Source organism: Triturus cristatus, chromosome 4_1 (assembly GCF_964204655.1).
Source record: "Triturus cristatus chromosome 4_1, aTriCri1.1, whole genome shotgun sequence".
Classification (NCBI taxonomy): Eukaryota; Metazoa; Chordata; class Amphibia; order Caudata; family Salamandridae; genus Triturus; species Triturus cristatus.
In genome coordinates, this window is record NC_140585.1 from 1,011,031,949 (window position 1) to 1,011,055,386 (window position 23,438).

A 23,438-nucleotide genomic window follows, 5' to 3' on the forward strand; every position below is an offset into this window, starting at 1 on the left:
CTTTGTTAATCAATCAATCAGGGATTTGTGAAGTGCACTTCTCACCCTTGAGGGTCTCAAGGCACTGGGTGGAGGGTTTAGCAGCTCCATCTCATCTGAAGAGCCAGGTCTTGATGCTCTTCCTGAATGCTTGCAGTGTAGGGGTTTGTCTGATGCTGAGGAGGAGCTTGTTTCAGGTCTTGGCTGCGATGTAGGAGAAGGCTCACCCCCCCCACTCTGGCTCTGCGGATGCGTGGGATTTCGGCCAGGGCAAAATCGGCAGAGCGGAGGGTTCTTTTGGGTGCATAGAAGGAGCTTCTTTCATTGAGGTATTGGGTCCGATGTTGTGGATGGATTTGTAGGTGTGCGCGAGGAGCTTGAAGGTCACTCTCTTTTCGACTGGGTGCCAGTGGAGTTCTCATAGGTGCTGGGTGATGTGGTGTTGTCGTGGGAGTTCGAGGACGAGTCTGGCTACGGTGTTCTGAATTGACTGGAGTTTGCGGAGTAGAGATTTGTGGCGTAGAGGGCGTTCCCGTAGTCCAGTCTGCTGGTTATGAGTGTGTGGGTGACGATCTTTCTAGATTCTGGGGGGATCCATTTGAAGGTCTTGCAGAGGATGAGGAGGGTGTTGAAGCAAGCGGAAGATATGGCGTTGATCTGGTGTTCATGGTGAGAGAGGAGTCAAGTATGATGCCGAGGTTGCGGGCGTGGTCCGTGGGTGTGGGAGGGTTGCTGAGGGCGGTAGGCCACCAGGTGTCCCAAGCAGAGGGGGTGGTCTGAGGACAAGGACTTCCGTTTTCTCTGAGTTGAAGTTAAGGCAGCTGCTGCTCATCCAGGCAGTGACTTCTTTCACTCCTTCCTGGCAGCTGTGTCTGGTGCTGTCGGGTTCGTTGGTGAGGGAGAGGATGAACTGTGTGTCATCGGCATAGGACCGTGTTTTCTGACAATGGTGGCGAGAGGGTCCACGTATATGTTGAAGAGCGTGGGCTGGGTGGTGAATGGATTAACTTTGGGCCCAATTCACAAAAATAAACTTAGACATTTGGTCTAAACTTAGACCAAACATCTAAGTCTATGACTTTGAGAATTCATAAAGGGCATTTATGAGTACTATATTAATGTCCACACTCGAGGCGGAGATTTGCCCCGAGTGGGAACATAAAGATAGTACTCATAAAGGCCCTTTGTGAATTCCCAAAGTCATAAACTTAGAAATCTGGTCTAGTTTAGACTGAACGTCTAAGTTTACCTTTGTGAATCGTGCCCTTTTTTTTGTTCTACCTATATTTTTATCTTGATAAAATGAAGAGGATGACCTACAGTACCGGAAAGGATACAATTTGCAAGGGATATGAGGCAGGATACAGAGCATGAGTCATCTGGTAACAAGGATGAATCTACTTCACACAGTGAGCAACGCTGTTGAGAATAGCAGTTGAGCACTGCTACACCAGACAAAGCAAACCCCTCTTGGGATGACTAGAACTGCCCCAGTGCAGCAGTGGGCATTAATCCTAAATCAAGTAGCTAATTTTGTACATTATGTTGGTTTTAGAAATACCATGTCATTTTAGAGCTTCCATTCTAATATTACTTATTTTGCCTTTTTGTTTTCCTGATAATACGTACTCTATGATTTTTGTAATTCCATTACTGTTTAAAATTATGCTCATTTCATTACATTTTTTTAATTTTCTTTCTCCCTCCCCCTTATCCTGTTTTCTAGATATAATTGCAAATATGCTCCTGTTCTATCTTATTATTCAAATGTTTTCAGTACATTGTTATTATATTGTGAACCTGCTGTTTGTTATTTCCCTTTTTCCTACTTAATAAACTTTACTTTTAAAATGTTTAAAAAAGGAAATATCATGTAAAAAGTATACTCCTGTACCTTATTCAAATATTATGGACACTCACTAATTAGTATTAAAACAGAGAGGCCTACTTCACACATCAGCATGGCTCATTAAGGTGCTAAAGAAATCTAACCACATCAAGTTTGCACTAAAGGATCTACTTTGTCTTCCCTTGCAAGCCCGGATTATTGTCAAGATCAGCTGCATCACTTACAAGGTCCTTTACACCAAGTCTGCTGTCTATCTAGCTAACAGACAATATCGAGACAAAGAGTTCCAACATTGCCAAATTAGAAGCCAAACAGTTTGGAAAGAAGAAAAGGAGAAAACAAGTCCTCTGAGCCTGTACCCCCAAGATCTAGAACAATATTACCTCCAACATTAGAACACTACCAACACTTACAATTCAAGAAGAAATTCAAACCTCTCCTCTTCAAGGAACACTTCCTCAAATAGACTACCTTCTCGCCCCTCTCAATCACTTATCCTCCTTCCTCCGTCCCCTTCCGCAAGGTAGAACCACTGTAGCTTGCCCCTGTACTGCACTCCATTGCTATCCAGCTAGGTTTGTGCTTCAGATATTCCAAAACATACATAAATACATTCCCCCCGCATCATTTGTAAGCCATACTGTGAGATGTAAAGATTCCATTCTGCCATCCTTGGTTGCCTCTAAAGTTTGTGGCATGGCTAAATTCTTGAAGCATGTTACTCCCACTGGCAGCCCATCACTCTTTGTCATAGAGAAATCCCAAATCACTATGCCACTTCTCCCAAGATCATACTGCCACTCTTGACTACATGCCATACTGTGCGATAGAGGGGGAAAAGATTAAATCTAACAATATTTATTTTACCTTATTTTAGTATCTTTTAGCATTGACAGTGACCTGAGGATTCTTCAAGTCCTCTCATATGGAAGAGTTGATTACAATGGCTCTGGAGGTGACATTGTGAATTAGCACCATGATAACATGTGCCGTGGCCAGTGCCTGGGGCCCGGAGCGTCCACTGTTTTAAGGCTTAAAGGCCTGTTGGAACGCATAGTTTTTCAGTGTTTTTTATGCTGTCATATAACCACCTTCAAGATATTGATATTGATAATGATAACAATAATAAGGATGGTAATAATCAATTGCAATTATGATTACTTGGATTAGAAAAATTCTGTGTATTGATACATGTCCACTTTTGATATCTTTCAGTCGTGTATGATGGCTCAGCAATGCATGCATGGCACCTTTGTGCAGAAGTCTATTCTTGCTGTGTCCTACCAGGAACATGTGGTGATTTACACTGAGCTCAACCCTAATTCTGAGCAGTGCAGACATCTCCAGCAGTGAAACCAAGTTGATAGTGATGTAACGCGCAAAGAGCGACTGTAGGATGCTGCATCATCTGTAATGAACTCGCCACATTGCACGCACTCCCCATCATGGAAGCAGAGATTGTGGTGCCCAGCAAAGATCCAAGACTGAAGGATCCAAGCAAGATTTGTAGGGTGTTTGCATGATAAATCGTTACATAGATGTGATGTAGAGGAATCTTATGTGGAGTGGGTATCCTAAAAATGTGGCATGGATCCAGCACCCTTACAATGAAGCTGGCACTAATGGTACATCAATAGAATACATCACACACACATATTATCAGAAAACATGGCTCCGTTGTAACCACACCAAGCATGTCCTATAAGCTGTTCATGTTTGAGTGGCAGGCTGTAATTGGATCAAGTCCTGTTAAAAAGAACATTAATCCCTTTGATCAACTGGGACATGGCAGTGCGACCACCACTGACACCTCGTGGATTCTGTCAAAGGGAAAACCAGGCCGCTGACTAGAACAGATGCCGACTTGAATAAAACATTAAATCATGTATGCCACTTGTTCACAAGGCTGATGTGTCAGCACAGAACAGCACATTGCAGTCCCAGTGCCCAGACTCTAATGAAGGTCTGCTGTCAGAGGGACGGCAGCGATCACACAGGGAAGCTTGAAGTGCCAGAACTTTACTCTGCTTGACAATTGCTGTGCTTGCAATGTCACAGGTGTCACCTCAGTAATCACACGCTGTCCTCAGTATAGTGTTTAGGTGACTATCTTGCAATCTGACTAACAACCTGCTGTATAAATGAAAAACTGTCACACCGCACTCTGCTTTCTTGTTAAAAAACATCAGTGGATTAATGTCACGAGATAAGAGTGGCAGGTAAAGAAGGCCAGCTTAGAGGCTTCCTGCTGAGTGGCATCCAGGAAGTTGTAATGAAAACGTAATTAACAAAATACCACAGGACACGTCTTGAGTTTACTAAACTCACGGACGTTAATATTAACTAATATCCGTAAGTAAATCTCATGTAGTAGTGAGAGCTGGAAAAAATGCAGCCAATAGACATGAGGGCCTCTCTGTGAGCATCCTACCTGCCAGCATCTACAAACTGGTGGTATCTCAAAAAGAAACCTTGGGACAGGTGCACATAAACGCTCCAATTTAGCTTTTGCAGTGATTGAAATGCCATTTTAGATCTAGTCATTCTGTTTAGAAGTCAGAATAAAGTTTCCGACTCCTAAAATGGGATTCAAAATGGCCATCAATTTGGTATTTGGAAGGCATGTGTTGTAAGTACTCAGTCAAATAAAGTATCAGCATCATATGTACCGGATGCAAAACACTGACATTAAACCAACACCTCAAAGAGATGATAATGAATTCACAAACAGGAAGGATGTCCTTGGGACCCCTTTGTGAATGGGAAAGAAAACATGTTGAAGAGTAGGCAGGGGTTCAAAGGATCACCTCTAACTCAAACAAACATTGAAAACAAAAAGTAGCTTTTTTTCAACTCTGACCGGTTTTCTTTAAGGAAAAAAGGCCACCTTGAAAAAACGTTTGCTTTATTTAAAAGCATTCACAGGCATGGTGGTTGCTGATCTCATCAAGCAACCATCCCTGTGAGGTCCTCCAATCATAGTGAGTCGCAATTTGAAACAAACCCACTACATCTGGAGGTACCCAGCTATTAGTTCCAAGGTCAATTCTTAGCATTCTTTACTAGTTACAAAAGTGTTGGCAACAATTTGCAACCAGTATTTTGCTAGCAGTAAAGAGAACATTTGGGTCCTTTTTTCATGATTCATCGGAGTTAGCTACTTTATCTATAGAAAATATTTTAACATAAAGAACAGCACTCAAACCTCATCAACATCCACAGAGGCTACTTGCCAACATCATCTGTGACCATGATCTACTTATGACGGCAAAGTAGGACATCTGCAGGCACAAATGACAGCAGTTGAATCACATAATTAAGATTTGCGGATATTTACCGACAGAGATGAGAATTAGTATCATAGAATAGCTGCAAGTACATCAATTTCAGGTTTAGTGTTAAGTTAAAAAGGTTAATCACAGTAATTCAGATCATATTTCATACAAGATTTTCATCAGTACTCTGCTTAGGTTTAGGGTTGTGCATATCTGTGTTACCACTGGGAGAGCTGTGAATATTAACTATTCAGTATAAGGTGAACAAGCGCAAGCAATTTCGTTACTTGGTGAGTATTCACAAACCTTCCTTATGGCTGTTAACAAGGAATTGGCGCAGGAGCAATTGGTGGCAGTATAAAAACCAGCCTAAGTGTGTAGATTGGTCCTAAAAAACGTCCCAAAAGCCACCATATTCCAAGGGATCTATGTGATGGATTTCTCATCCACCAGGAAAAATGTATATATATTTTTTTTCCTAAATAGAATTAGGTATGGAAATTAAGAACATGCCCAGTTGTATGAACTATCCTGGGTATTTTTGTGAATCCCCATTATGCCACTAATCTTCTCAAATCACCGGGGTAAATCTATGTTGTGTAGTTTTCCGTTATTCATGTTTCTAAATCTGCCCTACTGTGTAAAAGTCTCCTTTGCATTAGAAATAATCGGGCAAACAGTGGGGCTGATTACGATAATGGTTGGAAAGCCTCCGAACACTAATCGGAAGCTTTCTGACTGCGGTCGGAGGGCTTTCCGAGAGACGTGGTTGGTTTGCAGCCCAACCACCTGATTACAATATCAGCAGTCAGAAGGTAAACCAGCCGGACATTCCAAATAAGTTCCAACAAGCTCTCGGAGTCTTCCTGCTGGTTGGAACTGCACCTTAATCCCCTATGGACGACGTTTCCGCCGTTGGGATTATTATGTCGGTTTGTCATAACCTTTCTGTGCCGGCCTGTCTAATAGGGAAAGGCTGTCGGAAAGTGACTTTGGGGGCACCTAGCAAGGCTCCCTTGCTTCTGCAGCCTACGGTTGGTGGTCGAGGGTTTACCTAAGGTACTCCCCTGTAAAACCCTGTACTGGTACGAATGGACATGTTCATGGTCGCGAAGAGCCCAAACACCTGATTTAAAAGCCCGCTGAGCCACACCAAGGGTCCAGGACCTGAGGGGCACCACGTGGGGATCAGGAACTTGTTGAAGACGGGCCCTGGAGCTGTAGGGAAGACTTTTATTTCCCTGAGGCTCAGATCAGGAAGCCAGCAGACTAGCCCTTTGAGTCACTACAGGGTCCTGGGTTCACGATGAGTTGCAGGTCCAATTCTTCCTCCCCAGACAAAAGGACAGACGGTCAACACAGCAGGGCAGGAGTTCCTTCAGAGTAGAATCCAGAAGAGTGGCAGCCCTTGCAGCAGCACAGCAGTCCTTCTTCATGGCAGAGTATCCACAGGTCCAAAAGTGTACCGAAGAGTTGATGTCTGAGGTCCCGCTTTTATATCCTGGTGCCCTGGTTCAAGAAGGTGGGACAAGCTAGCTTCTAGACAGTGGCTCGGAAGTGCATGGAATCCCCTGCCTCTCCTGCCCTGGTTCCAACACGGCTGAAGTGACAATGCAGGATCGTTAGGCACGTTGTGTGGAGACAGGACACAGACTATTCGGTGTAAGTGAGGCTGGGCCCAGATTCTCCCTCCCATCCTGCCAGTGATGGCCCACCTGAGCTCTCATTGGGTGTGGCTGTCTAGGAGGAATACACAAAGTCCAACTGTCAAATACACCCAGTCATGTGACCTGAGACAGGCTTCAGGCACTAAATGACTAAATGGCTAAGGCAAGAAAATGTCAACTTTCTAAAAGTGGGATTTTCAGAATTGTAATCTAAAATCCAACTTCACCATAAATTGGTATATTAAATTAGGATTCCAGAGACACCAAACATGAATTGGCTGTCCCTTCCTATTTGGAAATTACAGTTATCAGATGTAATAAGGCAACTCCTATGTCATCCTATGGGAGAGATGGGCCTTGCAGTAGTGAAAAATGAATGTAATAGGTTTTCACTACCAGGATATGTAAAACTTAAAAGTATGTGTTACTTTCTATATACAGTGCACCCTGCCCTCTGGACTGTATGTATTACAAAGAAAGGTTTGGGCCTGACAAATTTTGCCAGGTCAAAATGGTAGTTTAAAACTGCACACACAGGCTGTACAAAGGCAGGCCTGAGACAAGTCCAAAGGATTACTTAATTGGGTGGCACAATCAGTGCTTCGGGCCCTTTAATAGCATTAAATTTACAGGCCCTGGGTACATGTGGCACCACTTTACTAGGGACTAATAAGGAAATTTAAAATGCCAATTGGAGACAAGCCAATTTTACTATGCTTTTGCACATGCACTTCAGCACTGGTTAGCAGTGGTAAAGAGTGCAGAGTCCTAATGGCAGCAAAAACAAGATCAGAAAAAAATTAAGGAGGAAGGCAAAAGGTTGGGGGGAGACCACCCTAAGGCTGACAGGTCTAATAAATATCATCTATGATAAACTCCATCTTGAGTGAACTGAGAATTGTAAGATGTCCAACATCTCAGGATAGCTTCAACCATGCTCAACATGGAAAATTGTCTAGGAAGTCAATAGTGGGAAAGTGACTACTGGTTCAATACACTATAATTGAGATGCCACAATGCCTATAAGCAGGGGTTTACAAATAAAAGGTGTAGCAGAAGGGGCCAGTGGAGTATTCCTTGGAAAACCAAATGCACTCTGAACTCAAATGCCTTACTTTGTTACAGGTGCTTGTATATACAGAATTCAACAGTCATATTCTCTGCCAGACCAAAAGATAAGGTGCAAAAAAAGCTCATACAAACACTTATAAAAATAAGTCTTGTACTACGCAGTTCAATGAACTAGAAGGGAATATGGAGAAAAGTATGATTTGCTATCTTCATAGAAGAGAAGAGGAGTGGCCACTTGGATTTGTGGTTACTATTGTGCTTGTTATTGATGAGATTGTCTCTTTCATAGAGTTTGATCGCATTCTTTGCTTGACTAAGGTTTAGACTATATATAAATATTCCATACCTTAAAGTGTTTCAGGTTTGCATGAGAATACTACCTATATTTAGTTTTTAAACCCATCTTTCTGGGTATTTTGCGTTTTAGAGATAGGTCTTGCTTCCTCTTTTTTTCATGATAGATATATTCAATATACAAGTTAATCGAAATGCTCAAATGGAGAGAAAATCTAGGAGCTGCTCTGAAAACATTCTCACATGCATGGTCTTTACTTGACAATGCAGAGAGTCCTGTTAATGAATCTCGTTTAGGTCTGAAGGCTGACTCCTCCACGGGAAGGCAATGTCCTCTTGAATAAAGTCTAAAGAAAAAAGTGCACAAAGAGATTTAACTGGGCTTCGAAATAGAACTCGGTATACTAACATGTCTGTGGATCACGTTTAGAACAATTCTCACTAAGTACACCATTTGATGTCATTGTATTGGCAAAGGAGGGGTCATCATTTAGGAAGTACACAGAGGTCGGGCCTTGGGTAAATAGAATGAGCGTTGACTACCGCTGAACAAAGGACCACCAAAATGGCTTTTACAGCACCTCTTTGTGTGAATAGATTTCAGTACAGCCAAAATGAAAGTGGCAGGAGGCTGCTGAAACCTTTGCATGTGTTACGATGGGTGTTAAAACTCTTTTAGCACTGGCCTGTACTGGGCAGTGTTGAATAATGGAGGCAGAGAAGACCAGTGAGATTTTATTCATCTATGCGAAGCCAGAAGACACTTGGGAGAAGCAACTGGCATTTCATTCCACAGTTTTGAAGCTTGGTGAACAAAAGATGTGCCACAACCTTAAGCTCTCTCCGTTGTAATATAGTCAATGGATTTTTGTCTTTGGGCTTTAGGTTCCTGTTATGTCTAAGCACGTGATTATCAGTGCCCATACTGGGGATCACTGTCGCGCTGCACCACGCGGCGCTGTTCGCACTGGCCACGAGGCGTAGGCCGCAATTAACAAGCCGGCACACAGCGTGGTGTTCACTGTTGATCGCGCATCTCGGCTCTCGCGCCGGGCGTATGCATCCAACTCTTTATTAACAAATGCCCGCACTGCGCGGGACAAACCAAATACAATTACGTATGAGGGGATAGCGCACCGCTCACTCCTGCAGCTCCGCAGCACAAATGGGAGCACCCCAAACAAAGTATTGCGAGAAGCGATACAACATTCCTCCCCAAAAATAGAATTCACACACACAAAGAATTTGGCCGTTAGCAAAACAGTGATACTATATCAACTAAGATTTCTCATTAAGCAGGATACCAACTTCCAGTTCCACCAGGTGACATTCTAACAATGAAAGTCTTTTAGTCGACCAGACGGCTCAGGATTCTTTCGCAGTCGATACAGAGTGCGATTTTCTGTGCACTCACTGTCCTCTTCAGGGGTTATTGGAGACTCCAATATCTCTCGGTGACCTTCCGGAGGTCGTATGGACACATCCACACCCTCAGCTCCCTGCACATCATGATCAACTTCTGACCACTCTTCCCAGCTGTGTTTCTCTGAACCAGAGCACATCAGGTCTCTCCCAGTACCAGGACGCCCATGATACTTCTTGAATGCTGAAACATTTCTGGTGAGCATTTCCAGGCCTTTCTTGACAGTGACTTGTGTGCCTCAAACTTGAATGATGCACCAGGGATCTTTTTTGAATGGAAGGCGGAACTTGCTGCTGGGATGCCGGTCTTGAACAAGAACAAGATCTCCCACTTTGAGGTGAGAAGCTTCTGCTCTACATCGTCTGCTGACCTTATCATTGGCCTGTTTCCTTCGGCATTCTACCGCTCTATTATTTATTCCTTCTGGAATCCATCGGGAATGATGAGGAATGGAATCACTTACTACTCGTCCCATGAACAGGTGTCCAGGAGGACGCCCCGTGATGATGTGAGGAGTCTGCCGGTAATCTCGTAGAAAGGAATGTATTGATTGTTCCACTGGCTCACCATTGGCAAAGGCTATGCGGATAACCTTGTTCAAAGTCCTCATAAATCGCTCTGCTTCTCAATTAGCTTGTGGCCATTTTGGAGTTATCTTCTTGTGTATTATCCCTTGCGATGCAACGTGGGATGCAAATTCTTGTCCCTGAAAGGGCGGACTGTCGTCAGTTTAATCTCCTTGATGAGCCCATGGGTGGCCATCACCTTTTCCAGCTTGGGTATGACTTCAGAGAGGACAGCACCTCTACTTCAGGATACTTCAAGTAGTGATCTATTACCACCATAGAGTGTCTCCCATCTGGGAGACTCCCAAAGTCCATGCTTGCACGCATCCATGGGCCTTCCGTCGCCTCGCTGTCATGATAGGTGCCAGAGGATTCGGTTCACCGGTCACTTGATACCACTGACAGGATCGTACTACTTCTTCCACTTTGTCATCCATAAGAAGAAACCAAACATTAGTTCTGAGTCTGCCTTTGGTCTTTACCATTCCCTGGTGTCCAGCCTGTGCCGACCCAACCACTCTGTCCACTAAAATTGACGGAATCACCAAACGGTGACCCCGGAGAAGGCACCCATTCGGATCAGCACTTAGCTCATGTCTCACCTGGTACAGGCTCTCGATCACCTTCCTGTGCTCCGGAGTGATGGTTACCCCCTGACTTCTAAGAGAATGCCACGTGTTCATCTTAACGGCCTCTAACACCTTCTGCAGGCTTTCATCTTGGACCGTTGCTTGGCACAACTCTGCTAGAGATATGGGCAGCAGGTGCGACCTGTCTGCTATGTACCTCACATATTCTTCAGTCTCCTCAGCATCTTCCATCCCACAACGAGTAGCGGCTCTGGGATGACGAGACAAATAGTCTGCAGGATTACTTGCTCCTGGATGATTTTTGATCTTACAATTATATTCCTGCAACTGCAGCATCCACTTTTTTATGTGAAGTGCTGGTTTTGATACCGTTCCAGTAAATAGAGGAATGAGAGGTTTGTGGTCAGTGGTGACCAAGAAGGGTTTTCCATATACATATAAGTGGAATTGCCGGCACCCCCAATGCACTGCAATCGCTTCCTTTTCTATTTGGGAATACCTTTGTTTGGTAGCAGTCAACGGCCTACTTGCAAATGCCACTGGAGCCCACTGATATTTTTCTGTCATCCGTTGGAGGAGAACAGCCCCCAGACCGTTTGGGCCATCATTGACTGCAACTTGAGTTTGTTGCCTTGGATCAAAATATCTCAGCGTGGTGGTGCTCGATAGTGCGTCTTTGGTGGCTTGAAATGCAGTCTCTTGCTCTGGGCCCCATACCCACGGAACAGACACTTTGGTTAGCTGTCTCAGTGGTGTGGTCAGTGAGGATAGGTCTTTGATAAATAAACCGCCGTAGTTGACCATCCCAAGGAAGCTGCACATTTCTGTCACATTTGTGGGAGCCGGAGCCTCTTTGATGTCTTTAACTTTTTCAGGGTCAGGAGCAACTCCATCTGCTGAAAATGTATACCCAAAGAATTACAGTTTCTTTTGAAGGAACTCGCATTTTTCTTTATGTAGAGTGAGCCCAGAGTCTTGTATTTGCTGGAGATCCTGTCGCAGCCGACTGTTATGCTCTTGTATGGATTTTGCGTGGGCCATATTATCATCACTCACATTCACCAGGCCCGGGAGGTCAGCCAGAAGTTCTTTGATGGGGTTTTGGAACACCTCCTCAGTGCTCGATATCCCAAAACTCAACCTCTTGTATTGACTCAATCCGACATGCGTGGAAAATGTTGTGATGTACCTGGATGGTTCATCGAGAACGAGCTGATGATACCCAGCCTGAAGATCAAGTTTTGAGAACCAGCAGGCCTTGCTTAGTTACCCTATCAGGTCATCAATGGTCGGAGTCAAATGCCGTTCTCTTTTGATTGCCGTGTTGGGGATTCGCATGTCAACACAGATTCTTACCTCCCCTGGCTGCTTGGGCTTCCTCGCAACCACAATTGTTGATACCCAGGGAGCCGGACCCTTCACCTTTTTAAAGATCCCTGCTTCTTTCAGTTTGCGCAGTTCCTTTTCTACCAGGGGTCTCAGGAGAAATGCAACCCGCCTGTGTCGAAGGGCCACTGGCTGCACCAAGAGGTCAATATGGAGATGTATCTGCTTGTCCCGTAGACACCCGATTCCATTGAACACTTTCGGGAATTCTTCCAATATCTGACTCACACCTTCCTGGTGTATTCCAAAGGCAAATGTAGCTATGCCGAGGGCCTCTGCTGACTTGCACCCAAGCAACATGCCATGTCCTTACTCCGTGACGTACACCACAGCCTTCACTTCCTGCTTGTCATAGTCTAGGGTAGTCCTGAATTTTCCCCTAATGGCCAGGGTTTTGGATTGTCCATATGCAAACACTTTGAACTTGGCAGGCATCAGTGCTGGAGGAGGAGTCATCCCTTGGTGAATGGTACATGATGTTTATGGACGCTCCAGTATCGGCGATCGCCGTCGAAGGGCGTTCCCCCACTAGAACTTGGCACTGTGACATTTGACTCTGGGTACTCAATGCCGACCCTACAGTGAACACCGAGTGCACCTTGTGTTTTTCTCAGCCATCATAGTTCATATCACTGCCTTGTTCCTGTGACTCTGGGATCACGTTCATCTGGGACCTCACAGCTGGTCCTCTACTTGATCGACAGACTTTCATGAAGTGGTTCATCTTACCGCACGCCCTGCACCTTTTACCTTTCGCTGGCACTCTGACGGCCTATGTGAGGGTCCCCCACAGTATCCACATATGCGTGTTCTCTGCCCTCTTGTCTTTATTGGCACTGTCATGGTGGTCGGGGCGACTGCATTCACTGGTTCAGTCTTGATGGGAGCCTACAGTGCGCCCTCCATATGTGCCGCCCATGCCTTTGATAGCTCTTTAGTCCTTCCCATTATAAGTATCTCTGCCAATGACTTCCCCGAATTATGGAGGATTCGCTCCCTCAGCTTCGCTGAAGCGCACCCCTGAATGAATTGGCTTCTGATCTCCTCACAGGTGCTGGCTAGCTGCTTTAACCGTGCATGAAATACATCCAGCAACTCTTAAGGCTGTTGCCTGGCTTGTCTGAACACAAAATGTTCATAGTCGCTATTCGCCATGGGCTCAAAATGTGCATTTAGGGCTGTGATGAGCGTGAGATGAGTCTTTGGCGCTGCTTCTGCCACTGACTTGGCTATCTCATACACATCCTTCCTTCCAAGATGTAGAATCATTGCCCACTTCAGTTCATCATCCACTTTTGTGGCTTCAAAGAATAAGAGCACCCGCTCCACCCATTCTTTCCACCTCGGGGCTTGAGCAGATGGTGCCCCATCTATCACAAAGGGCTCTATGGCAGGGATGTGAGCCATGACTATAGAGGCTCTGTGTCACCAGTGTGTCCCCCTGAATGGCAGGTGATGTGACTATGCCTGGAGACAGCGGCAATGTTCAGTGCACCTAATGGCCACTTCACCCAGTGCCACTACTCACGGTTTGCTGTGTGCACTCATGAGCTCCGGAGTATCACCAACCGGACTGGTAGTCAGTGCTCTGCAGCAGCACACCAACTCTGCCCCTTCAGGACTCATGACGTTGCGCAGCAGGTGCCCTCCAGGACGTGTCCCCCATCCGTTTCAGGCAGCATGTGGGAGTGGAATCACTGTGGCATGAGCACTGCACACCTGTTGGAACTGTACGCAGCCGCCCCCTGAAACCACAAGTCACAGCCCTCGTTGTCAAATGTTATGTCTAAGCCCGTGAATATTAGTGCCCAGACCGGGGATCACTGTCGTGCGGCACCGTGCGGTGCTGATCGCACTGGGTGCGTGGTGTAGGCCGCGATTAACAAGCCAGCACACAGCTGGTGTTCACTGTTGATCGCATGTCTCGGCTCTGACACCGGGCGCACGCGCACAACTCTTTATTACCAAATACTCATGCTGCGTGGGACAAACCAAATACAATTAAGTACACGGGTAGAGCTCACCGCTCACCCCCGCGGCTCCGCAGCACGAATGGGAGCACCCCAAACAAAGTATCGCGAGGAGCGATATCACAGTTCCTTGGTGGATAATGCAGTTTTTCTCCGTTTGATAATGCTTTCAAGCATTTTTCTGCATATTGTTTTATGGGGGAGCAATTAATTGATCTGGATTATGTATCGTTATAGCCGCTAATAAAGATGGAACTAAACAGAGGTGAAATGCTAGTTTTTACCAATGAAATTATAACACCATACAAGTCATATTCCAAGAAGAAGAAACACACCTGTTTAAAATAACAAAGTGATAACTAGAATATCAAGTCAATCCCTTGATTTGATGCTACAAAGACAATGTGTAAATGTAGTGGCATTGCCAAGGGTTTTGGGGGCATATGTAATGGGCTGATTCTCAGAATCAGCCTGTTTGTGAACGGGAAAAGGCCTTTTGGGATGTATCATCCCAAAAGACCATCGCAAAATAGGGAATCGCAAAATTTGTGATTCCCTATTTTGTGATTGCATTTAAGGATTCGCAAATTGCGATTCCTTAAATGCGATGTAGAAAGCACCTAAGCTGTGTAAATTTGGCATAAGAAATCGCATATTACCACCAACTTACAGTTTGCTTTTTTCAAAGTGCCATGTGGCACACATACATGCCCTTAGGGCATGTATGTGCTCCACATGTGCACACATGCACATTTCAGGGGTGCAACACGGTGTACTTTTGGAACCCTTGCACCCTTGAAATTGCGTGCGCAATTTGCGAATACCTATTGGGTACTCGCAATTTGTGCACGCAATTCCCATCCATTCCTATCGGCCTCTTGGCCCGTAGGAATGAATGGGAAGGGATTCCTTAATTGCGATTCGCAATTTGCGAGTCGCAATTAAGGAGTGCGTAGGAATCGCAATTATTATTTCGATTCCCTCCTACATAGCAGTTTGCGAGTCCTTAATAGTGATTCCCAAAAAATCGCTATTAAGGACTCGCAAATCTGTATTTTCATATATATGCCCCTTGATCTACTCAGTTTGGAAATGGAAGATTAGAGATGGAGATTGGAAGAGAGCCGACATATTGACTAACAGAATTAAGTCTCAAGTGGAGAAAGCTGTCTGTAACATCACAGGTTTGAATTTTGGCATGCCCATTGAGACTTTCATCCTCTGAGAGAGATGCACTGAGCACCACTGAGTTATGTACAACAACCCATGATTCATTAAAAGACAATTCAATCTGTAGCGCGCGCTGTGCATGGTGTCCCTCTATATCACTAGTGTTCTTGCCCTTTAGGGTCTCAGCTACAGACTTTTGGTGTCTGTAGACAGATCTATTGTTTTTGATACATACACATATGCCAATAGTTGGTTTTGAGTAAGCCTCTTGCTCATGATTGGATGATTTTGTTTTCTGTCTCTGAGGTCCGCTCTTGATACAATGCTTTTTGCCCTATTCTTGTGTTTTTTCCACCTAGCATCATTTTGGTCTCACAGTGTTCTGATTGGATGTGTTGTGAATTTCGAATCTTAATTTAGGAGACCTCTGTTCTTTACGTATCATTCTTCGCCTTGATCTCTCTCTCCTGCCACCCAGCTTGTACCTATTTCCCTGTGCACTTAATTTTTTGTATCCCTTCCCCATTACTGAATACTCCACATCACGCTCTCCATCACCCTCACTGTTCCAAATATATATATATTTGAGAGGGCCCGGCAGCTGAAAACTGCTACTGGGATACTTGCTTCCATTTTTGGTGCTGGCATTCACTTTGCTTTGCACTTTTTTAGTCTTAATGTGCTATTCTAACAGGTTCATACAATATGCTGGAACAGTAAATTAATATGAGAAGAGCCACAATGTGTCTCGACGCCCTGCTGCGCGCAAGCGTGAGTTGTGACGCATGCACTTACATCATCGACCCTCTTGGAATGGGATTTCTTTAATATCCATTTGTGCCCATGCATCACGAGACATGAGTATGCATGTAACAATAATAGCAATTTAAAAGCATTGGCAAAGTCAAAAGCTTGGCCTATTAGCGCAGTAACCAATTGTCTTTGCCAATGCTTGTTGATTCTCCTAACAGGTGTATTTGGAGATGTGTTTTAGAGTCATTTAGATTCATCTACACCTGAAACTACTCATAGATGTTCTAAGTTTCAGTGACTTTTTTGAATGAGGACATCAGGCAACAGAAAGACGGCAAGTGGTGTCCACACAGTATGCTTGCATGGCATTCTGTGCGCTTCATGAATATGCACATATTAGAATGACTCATCATGACAGGGGGAGCCACTTAGGACAAGACAAGTCATTAAGGTGTCAATTAAACTTAACCTTCCCTTAAATAAACAAAAAAAGAAAAGTGTTACAGCCATTTGCCTTTCATGGCAAGTACACGAACAGCAGTCACCACAGTCAGGAACTAAGGCAATAAAAGGGTTCCGTTAGTTAAATGCTTGCAGCTGACATCTGCTCCAACCTGCATGCCATGCCTGAGAATCCTGATATGGCTAACTCAGCCTTCCATACTTCTGAGAACAGTAAATGAGCAGCATTTAACTGGGCACCAATAACAGCGGTGGTTTTTACAGTATTCTGAAACGGAAGACGTTCGATGTGACATGCTAAAGAAGAATAAGTTATTAACAATATTACAAATCATTTTGCCTCATACAGAGATTGTGGGAAACCAAGTCTGCTTAAGCAACCACATAGGAGAGCTCGGAAAGTAAAAACAGGGCTCATAATAAGCACAAAAGAGAAACACATAATTAAAACGATTATTACTGAACACCATTTCATGAAAAATTAGAAATATTTATGCTTCAACATTTTACACGAAAGCAAAGAATGCCAGCAGAATGTCCACAAAATATGCTAATAGTTTTCGGGAAGAAGTAGAGTTTCCTTTCCCATACATGGGAAATACTCAGTTAATGGCCTGTATACAATTGCAGGTGAGTAGCGGTCAAAAAGGGTAAACATTTTCACTGGGAGATTCCAAGGGGCACTGGAGGTTGTGAGTGACTCAATGGACTAGGGCATCCAGTAAAGGGGCCTGGGTGTGTCACCGGGCTCCACTTTGCCCTTCATCTGAGGTGAATTAAGTGAGCCCCATTGTGTTGGCCAACAAGAAACACGTCATGTGTCAATAATCCCACAAGATCCTGCGTTGAGTTGGGACCTCTGTTCTGTGTCGATGCCATCAAGAGACTGCTTAGGGTGACTGTACAGTCTATACACACGTCAGGAATAGTACGGCGATTTGCAGCACACCAGTCAAAAAGCTATTTTGCTTTTGGAGTGATATGCACATGCAGGAAAAAAAGACAACTTTTTGGGGCTTTTGCTAATGTTTGGCACAATCTTCACGTCAACCTGGCATGCTATGCTAGGAAGTCATTCAAACCGACAAGGAGAAAAGCACCCTCTTTGCAAATAAGCACCTATCTGAACGTTATGTTATGTTATTTTAATTTATTCAGCGCACAGCTACTCGGAAGTGTCCCGGCGCTATAGACCGCTGGCTATCCCTGTGAGATGGTCCCTTTCTGGGTATCTCCAAGGTGAAACCAGGCATCCCTGGCGTCTGTGGGGGGCCGTTGTAGAGATGAGGCAAGCTTAATGCCCAGAGTTGCCGAGTGTGTTCCTGGTTAGAGTAGGTACCGAGGCGAGAATTATCGAGTCCGTTTTGACCCTGGTCCACGACCCTGCCGCGTCAGGAATTGAACCCTGGTCCCTGGCCGATTCTCTGCTTACGGGTCTGCAGCCTCTAACCAGTGAACGTCTGTGGCATACCTGGATTCCATACTTGCTTTTTAGCATTAACACACTTTTCCTCTTTTTGTTAAAGTAAAGAAGGAATAGTACAATAATTGCAAAAAAAGGAAGATATTATGTGTTTTCAATTATTATGAATGGCCTCTTTTCAGTTGTTAATTGTTAACTATTTCGATATCATTTTTTTAATAATTGTTTTGCTTGTGTGTAGCTTGAAATCACTTTGTTCATTTGAAATACAGCTGTGTTTATTTACAGAGAACAGATACTGTGTGATCAATTAGGTCTAGCATGCATGGGTGGTGGGAGAGGGAATTAAGAAAGACATCTGTATTTGCCCACATCACACGCAGGGCAACAATTTAGTGAGCGGCAGCTTAGTGCTGTATTCCCCAGACACGTTACAAACCTTCTTCCCAAAAGGTCCCGATACACAGGTGAGTGGGGGTGGGGGTGTAGGTTAACCTCCTCCCTCAGTTGTACAACTATCGGGTGGAGCAACGGCCTTCCCACTCTGTTTTCCACCTGTGTTCCCATCATTGGCTAACCTTGCGTCCGCTATTACTTTGCATGTGTGTCTTTTCTTGAATCAGTGTGTGCTTGACTGTGGGACTCACCCCTCGCCCAGGTCTGGTTCCTGCCGAGGCAATGTCCAGCTCAGTGTTGCAGCCTGCAGGAAGCAGAGCTGTTGCCACTCCCCTTTCCCCTCCCACATCAACCAATCCCGGCAGCCTCCACGCCAGCATGGCTTGTACAGAAGGGCTAGTGGCCCTTGTTTTGTAAGTCGGCTTCATGTCTGTTTCACTGAGGAGGCTTGGTGAAGTAGTCTGTAATACAGCTTTTCTTTACGCCAGTCAATCCGTTAGGCTGTGTTTTGAGACATTTCTTAAGATTATACAATAGAAGCATTCTCTCTGACATTAATCACCGCACCCCACAAGCTCCGCAGCTGCTCCTCGTGGGCACTCACCCCTGGCCCACTCAGACAGTATTTGATATTAAGAAGCTTGTGAAAGGGCAGCAGCACCTGTGTTGCAGTGCTTGCCTCAGCCTGCGTTTCCTCATACCACAGTCAGTGCCACCAGCAGCGGCACAATTATACTCCTGCCACTCATGCTTAGGCTCCCGGTAGCTGTTGTAGAGTTTGTGTGATTAACATTCCACGGCCTCAGAGAGAAGGCAGAGCAAACATTGCTTCACTCTGAGTGGTGTTTTCATTTCAAGCCTCCTTCCTCTCCTCTTTGAGAGCAGCAAGGGAAACTTACACAAAGTGTTGAACATTGACCTTCCGATGTGCAGAGGATGTGGAGTTCAAAGGTCAAGAGCAGCAGCTGCAGAACCAATGGGACGGCACAGGAAATTTCTGAACCTTTGAATAATATTTCATATAAAGATGAATATTTCTTAGGTTGGTTGTAAAAGCTGGAATAAGGGTGTTGGCCGGGCATTCCAGCAGGCCCACAAGTTACAAACTTGGGGTCTACAACAGTTCATCCAAAGTTGGAATGTGCAATGGTGGTAGCCGGGGAGGGCGGGATGCTTCCTCGGTTGCCCACCCCTGTTCCTTGACATAGCATGTTAGATGGAGACAATGCACAAACGTGATTATCCTGGCAACAAAATAAGTGTCCTACATGCCTAATATATCAAGGTAATTTGGTTAGTGACTGACAGCAAACTGTGCTTGGGCTCTCAGACTTAGGTCCCAGGGCTGAGGTCCTTCAGGCTGGTGATTGGCCAGTACCAGACCCGTATACTGTATTAGCTGCCACACTGCATTGGCACTAGAACTAGGGGACGACCCTTAACCCTTAGCGTCCGACCTTAAAGGTATTTGATTCTTTTTCTGGAGTCCACAAGCATCTTAGATGACTGCCAAGTCAGACGTCGAGCTAGAAGGAGCAAGGAACTCGCCCTTCTGGCTTTGGTGGATGGTTTACAGCTGGCTGCAGATGGCAATATGCCCAGGCGTGATACTGTTAGACTCATCTGCCATCTTCAGCACCACTGACAATGCCATCCTAATAAAACTAATTCAAACTATTGCCATTGACAGTACAGTACTGCAATAGCTTTCTCCTTCTTCGTTGGAAGGGGCCCACAAGTGATATTTGATCAGAATCTGTCAGTATCCAAACACCCAGCTGTGGTGACCAAGGCTTCTTCCCTATCGCTGCCTTGTTTTAATATATTCTTGATGCCATTAGAATCTCTAAGTCGATCTAGCAGCCGGAGTTTATATACAAATGATGATGATGTCATCCGGCTAATATTTAAACTCCAGTCACTAACCTCAGATTATACAGAACTGTTTGACCTTGGTCTATACCTGGATGAGCCAACACTGGCTCACGCTAAATATGGACAATACGGAGATTCTGCTGGTTGGCCTTGCAATCATGTACAGCTTCACTCTCGCCGGCTGCCTGCTTGCATCACAAGCCCTTCATTAGCTAAACCACAAAAAGTTTAGGTCTTAAGATGAATGTCGAGCTACAAATGGATGCTCAAGGGCCAGAAGTTGTTTCATCTTGTGCTTTTTAGTTGCGTTGATTCAACCCAGTTCTGTCTCATTCAACCTTGGAGGGCAAAATCAAACATATTGCTGCGATTATTGATTCAAGACTAGACTAGTGTCATAGTCTTTACCCAAGTACAAAAACATTCCTTATTGGTCACCTCTAATGGATCCTAAAGCAAGCAACCAGATAAGCAGCTGGAGCACCCACGTCTTTTTCATCAGCTGCCATCTGGGTGGCCCTTCTTGGCCTTCCAACACGCAAACGTATAACCTTTGATGTGCTTAACATTGCCCATTGAACCTTGTATGGTTTAAATCCAGGCTTCCTTCTTCGAAGGGTCATCCATACACTCCTAGCAGGACACTGCAGTCATCTAAATACTTGTTTTTACAAGCTCCAAAGATCTACAGAGGACAATTAGTGGGCAGATGTTTTCCGGTATGTGCTCTTATACTATGGAACAAACTTCCTAAACAGCTACAGTTTTGCTCTAACCATCCTTCATTCCCGAAGAAATTCATAAATTCATATTAAGCCTTGCCTGAACATACAGTATTATATATGTGTGTGTGTGTGGGGGGGGGGGGTTGTGTGTGTGTGTGTGTGTGTGTAGGTGTGTGTGAGTGTGTGTGTGTATATATAACTGTATGTTCAGGCAAGGCTTAATATTGAACATTGAACATATGGCAAAGCAAGACTTTGTTATATATGGTAAGGAAGCCTGAGGGTGTCAGTGCACTTTATACATCTACAAGAGCTAGACCTTTACAAAATTAGCGTGATTTTGCAAATTTCACAATACTCTTGTTTCACTCCTGTGTTTTCGCCCAGTTACAACAAATTGCCCTATCCAAGCCACAGCTCAATCTGAGGGTGGTAGGAGGGTGACAAATCTGAGGCCCACACAAACATGCCATCAGCACAAGACAGGGTGGTACAGTGGGTCAAGCGGCTGAAAGCCCTTAAAGTTGCCGGTGCATCTGCAATGCTGGACTGCATTGCCAGCACACCATGACAAAAATAGGAGCAGATGGTCACCCAAGTATTACAGCCACCCGCTCCCGCACAGGCCTGGCCCAGGATTGGTCATATGCCATGATGGTATTCAGTGACTTCAGCACCTTAAATACAAGCTGGAGCAGCACCACTTATGATCACAGAGTTGTGTTCTGCATTGTGTACATAATCTACATTATTTAGGAAAAATATGACTGATTGTTCGGTTTTTTTTACCACTACAGGCGATATTTATTAGAATGTCCCCAAATCACACTTATTTATGGCCGGTACACAAAGTATGGGCTATGGTTCCCTTTGAACTAAGGATGTCCAATGTATGTACGGGAGGGGAGGGTGTTTACCAGATTTTCAAGATATCTACATGAAATAAATTGCCGTGCAATGAACCTACAGGGAGCTCAATTACATATCTAGTTGTTTTCTTGGAAACCTGTCGTAGATCCAGCCCTCCTGAACCTCCGTTGGACCTCCATGCTTTAAAGTGGGACGGTCACTGTTTGTGTAAAAACACAAAACCACGAGATGTAACCAAACAAAGCCCCACAATTCTCTCAAGACCTGCCTAGCCTTTACCCAGCTCCCTGCTGGTCCCAACTACAATCGGCGCAATAAATAATAATGCATAAAGGAGCAGCTTAAAGAGTGCAGAACGCTGCGGCCAGAGCGATCATAGGTCTTCCTAGGTTTTGCTCGGCCGGTCAATCTTTGCGAGCCTTGCATTGGTTACCCGTTAGGCAGCGGATCCACTTTAAAGTTTTGTGCCTTTCCTTCAAAATTCTGAAGGGCCTATCACCTCCCTTACTGCACCAACTCTTGCGCCCTTACATCCCGGGCCGCACTCTGCGCTCGCTAGACCAAGAATTAGCGGTAGCCCCTCGGTTCAAACTCAGTCGGGTGGGGGGTCGCTCTTTTAAGGTGCGGGCAGCCGCACTCTGGAACGCTCTCCCTTTGAAACTCCGGACCTTTGGTGACCTGCTCTCCTTCCGCAAGGCCGCTAAAACTTATTTATTTTCTGAGCTTTGTTAAATCCTGCACTCCCCAATTTCTTAATAGTTATTTCTGTTCCCCAGTTGTGTTGTGTTCGCCACCTTGTCGGTGCGCCGGGACGCTCCTTCGCTGGAGCAGCCGTGCGCAGTACAAATAGCACTAACATAACATAACATAACATTTTACAACGTAAGTGCAAATGCATAGCATAAATAAGTGCCTTCAAAGCGCATCAGAGTGAGTGCGACACAAGTCGTCTCCATCTGAACCCTCGGTCAAACAGCAATATAAGCAGACCTGAGCAACGACCGACTCTCCTAAGCAATGGCGAGGCTGGGACTTTCCAGAGGAACAAGCCGTCTCACGTAAAAATGAATGCCCGCTTTATCAACTTTCAGTTTGTAAGAACGAAAGTCGGGTGCAGCATGCGTCAACACGCGCAGACATACACGAAACGCACCTGCTGTTGGTTTCATGCGCTTTACACAATATATTTTGAAATGTGTCGCACTAGTACAGCAGAAGGCAGGGACCCCGCGGTGGGCGCGGACCTGCAGTCCCATAAAAACATTTGAAACTTCAGGAAAACTGAAAAACTCAGGAAGGTAATAAAATATGTCACTACCGGAGGTCAAAGCTAGATACGTGGGAAACGCATCGGCTGGCTGGAAGCCACGAGGAAAATATCTAATCCAAAAAGCGGGTTGTATACACCCACCTGTCTTTAATGGTGTCTAAAATACGTATTTTTTCCTAATGAAGTCTGTGCAATATAGAGCATGCGTCCATGATAGGTGAGTGAGCGAAAACCCCTTTATTGTGAAAAAGAAATAAAAGTTGTTAGTTTAAAGATCAACAGCTAAACAATGCGTGCATGAAGAAAAACATGCTTCTGTCCTTTATACTCCGATGCAGCACTCGCCCATTCCCGCATACTACCAGTGCTTTGATACGCGGCCTTCTGAACGTTTGAGCAATACACAAGAGCTGAAACAAACAAG

At 44.9% G+C, this 23,438-nt stretch overlaps 1 protein-coding gene across 2 annotated transcripts in view; it reads right to left on the reverse strand.

Annotated features, from left to right (window-relative positions):
• Nucleotides 1–23,438, reverse strand: part of RASSF9 (Ras association domain family member 9) — a 132,473-nt gene that overhangs the window by 104,525 nt on the left and 4,510 nt on the right. The window lies entirely within an intron of this gene.